The sequence below is a fragment of the Theobroma umbraticum genome, unplaced genomic scaffold (assembly GCF_002168275.2).
Source record: "Theobroma umbraticum cultivar Fairchild unplaced genomic scaffold, ASM216827v3 scaffold_30.0, whole genome shotgun sequence".
NCBI classification, from domain to species: domain Eukaryota; kingdom Viridiplantae; phylum Streptophyta; class Magnoliopsida; order Malvales; family Malvaceae; genus Theobroma; species Theobroma umbraticum.
Genome location: NW_018397254.1, coordinates 694619 through 697730, shown reverse-complemented (window position 1 = coordinate 697730; position 3112 = coordinate 694619).

Sequence of the window (3112 nt, the reverse complement as noted above, 5' to 3'; positions counted from 1 at the left end):
CACAATCCTCTCAGCATTTGGTATTTTATTTCCAAACAAATGCCCCTTTGATCAGCCTCTCTTTTTATGTTTATATTCTCTTATCTTTTTATGAAAATTAAAATAAAATAAAATAGATTAATTTTTGAATATAAAAGAAAAATAATGGGAGATGGGATAGAAGAACAATGAGAACAAAATTAATGGTCTTTGGACATGAGGAATTTATTGAATTTGGTATGTGTGCACATGTCCATGTAGCATGCCTGCTCTGACTCACTCAAACATTGGCCTAATTTTGGTGGGGTCAATCAATTTACCTTAATGGATATTTAGGTTTTATTAGCCTAATTTATCAGATTAATTTAGGTTAATTTTTTTGAATAAAATATTTCCAAATGACAATATTATTAAACAAATTCCAAAGTTTTCTGATATGGTACTTAAAAAACCAAAGTGATTGAATTAATTTCGGGGAATGAAAGACTATTCAAATCAAATATTTTTAATACAAAAAAATATGTATTAGTGAATGAATCAAATGTTTCTGTATATATATTTTTGTATAAAAATTTTATATGATTAATGTGGGTGGAGTTAGATCATTTAAAGCATAATCATTAATTATTGGAGATTATATTTGGTGAATGAATCTATGATTATCCTCGTAATTATCAATTAGGATCTTATATTTATGAACTTTCCATATTTCGTCCAGAAATAAAAAACACCACTGCAGCAACTAAGAATTAAATAAATGAAATAAAAAGAAGGCTTTATTTCTTTGTCTCAGACGCAATTCACAGCTCATATTTTTCCAACGTCAGCACGTGGAGTCCACTAGAGGTTGGGATCGTCTGCAGCCGATCCCTTTGGCCATAAAGGGAAAAATTGGCAGGCATAGAAAGAGTCAACGAAATAAATAATCCTTTCGTTTTCTTTTTTTAATTAAAATTCAACAGGTTTACAGGCTCCAACGTAAACTCACTTGCAGCGGAACTAAGCCTAAAAACCGCGTAGACTGCGCTTGAATCAAGCCGTTTGAATACCCAAAATAACCTCCATAAATATTCAAATTTTAGCTTCCGCTGTCTTCTCATTCTCTTGTCAACCAAGGAAGAAAAGAAGAAAGAGAGCCCGGGTTTTCCGCAGTATCTTGCCATGTCTGGATATCTCTGCAAACCTACTTTCCATACTAGAATGTAGTGTCAACGTTGTAAATTCACTCCACTTTCTTTCTACCAAAGATAGTGCTCAAACTTTACCTATTTAATTGTTTCAAAACCTTCTATGTAAGATTTGGCCATTGCCTCAGTCTTTTTTCTCTTGTTTTACTTCTCCTTGGTTTGATGTTTATTTTGGAATAAAAAGGAAAAAGACCCTAGTTTTATTATTTTGGGTTTTTGAAGAAAAAGAAGATGATGGTGGCTTGATATTGATGTTTTTAGACTTGGTCGTTTCTGGGTTTCAAAGCCTCTTGGTTGCTTTGTTCAAAGGGGTACGCTTTGGAATGTCTCTTTCCCTTTTAATTGTCTTATATTATTCTCTTTTATTACATTGCATTCTCTGTTTATATGTAGGCACTGATTGGAGACAGAGGGGCAGATAGAAAGTTCAATTCTAAAATACAAGAGCTTTGGTCACTCTTTGATCGAGCTCTTTTTTCTTCTCCCTTTCTACTGAAAACTTTCTGCGAAATTTTGAGAAAAATAAAAGGGTCTAGTTTCCAATAAACAAAATACAAAATTGGAGAAGGTTCTTTGTGTTTTGACGAGTTTCATGCAGTTCTTTAAGGTGTTTCTCTGTATTTCAGGTTCTGGGAGAAGAGTTTTGTTCTTTATTTGAATAGGAGAAAGGCAAAACGATGGCGAGTGAATCACATGTTACTAGAAGAGCACCCACAATTCATCATATAACGAACTCGGCGGGTGATCTTGAGAATGAAATTGGCGGCGTAGATTTTGCTAGGTATACAGTTCATATTCCTCCTACACCTGATAACCAGCCAATGCCAATGGAAATTGCTATGCAAGTTGTGGGAACCGAGGAACAAAATGTTTCGAATTCCATGTTTACAGGTGGTCACAATCGTGTTACTCGTGCTCATTCTAAGAAGATCATTGATTCCGGGACGAGCCATCCCCCGACGGTGGTTGCAGAAGGGTCGTTCTGTGAAATACCTGGATGCAGTGCCAAGATGATGACTAATAGGCAGGGCATAGATGTCATCCCCTGTGAATGTGGTTTCAGGATTTGTAAGGATTGTTATAGAGATGCAATGGGGAGTGGTGATGGAATTTGTCCTGGATGTAAAGAGCATTACAGGGGGTTGGATGAGTCTGAGATGGCGTTGGCTAGCCAACCACGGTTGTCTACATCAGAGAGGAGGTTGTCGATGGTGGAATCAGAAGAGTTCCTGATGAAGAGTCTGAGTAATGAGTTTGATTATACTCAATATTTATATGAGACGAATAGGAGTTATGGGTTTGGAAATGCTGTGTGGCCGATGGATGGTGTAAATGGGAGTAAGGATGAGATTGGTGGTGACCCTAAGGTATTTCGTGAGAAGCAATGGAAGCCTCTTACACAGAAATCAAACATACGTGCTGCAGTTCTTAGTCCATACCGGTATGAATTTTTGTTTTGTTAGTGTTCTGTTTCTACTGATCCGCTACATTGATTTGCTTAACCATCTTCTATTAGTACTTCGTCTGAACAACAAATCGTCTGTATAGATTTTTCTTACGACATGATCTCTATGTCATTTTGTTTCTATATTCTGTGATAACAAGATTGTTTTCATCACTGTTCTGAGCCTTGGTTAGGATTGCTACAATAGTCACTTGAGTCATATTGAGCTAGAATTTTTAACTTTTCGATAAAATGGTTTCTTACTTGTCAAATGGCTTGGAGATTGGATTGTTTTACTGCTTTGTTAAATAATAGAAGCATGATGATTGCACTGCTCACTTCTCTTTTCATTCCTCTGTCCGTATGCTTACAGGCTCCTAATCCTTACTCGAATAGTGGTTCTTGGATTATTTTTAGAATGGAGAATCACACACCCAAATGAAGATGCAATCTGGTTGTGGTTTATGTCTGTGATTTGTGAGATCTGGTTTGCCTTTTCTTG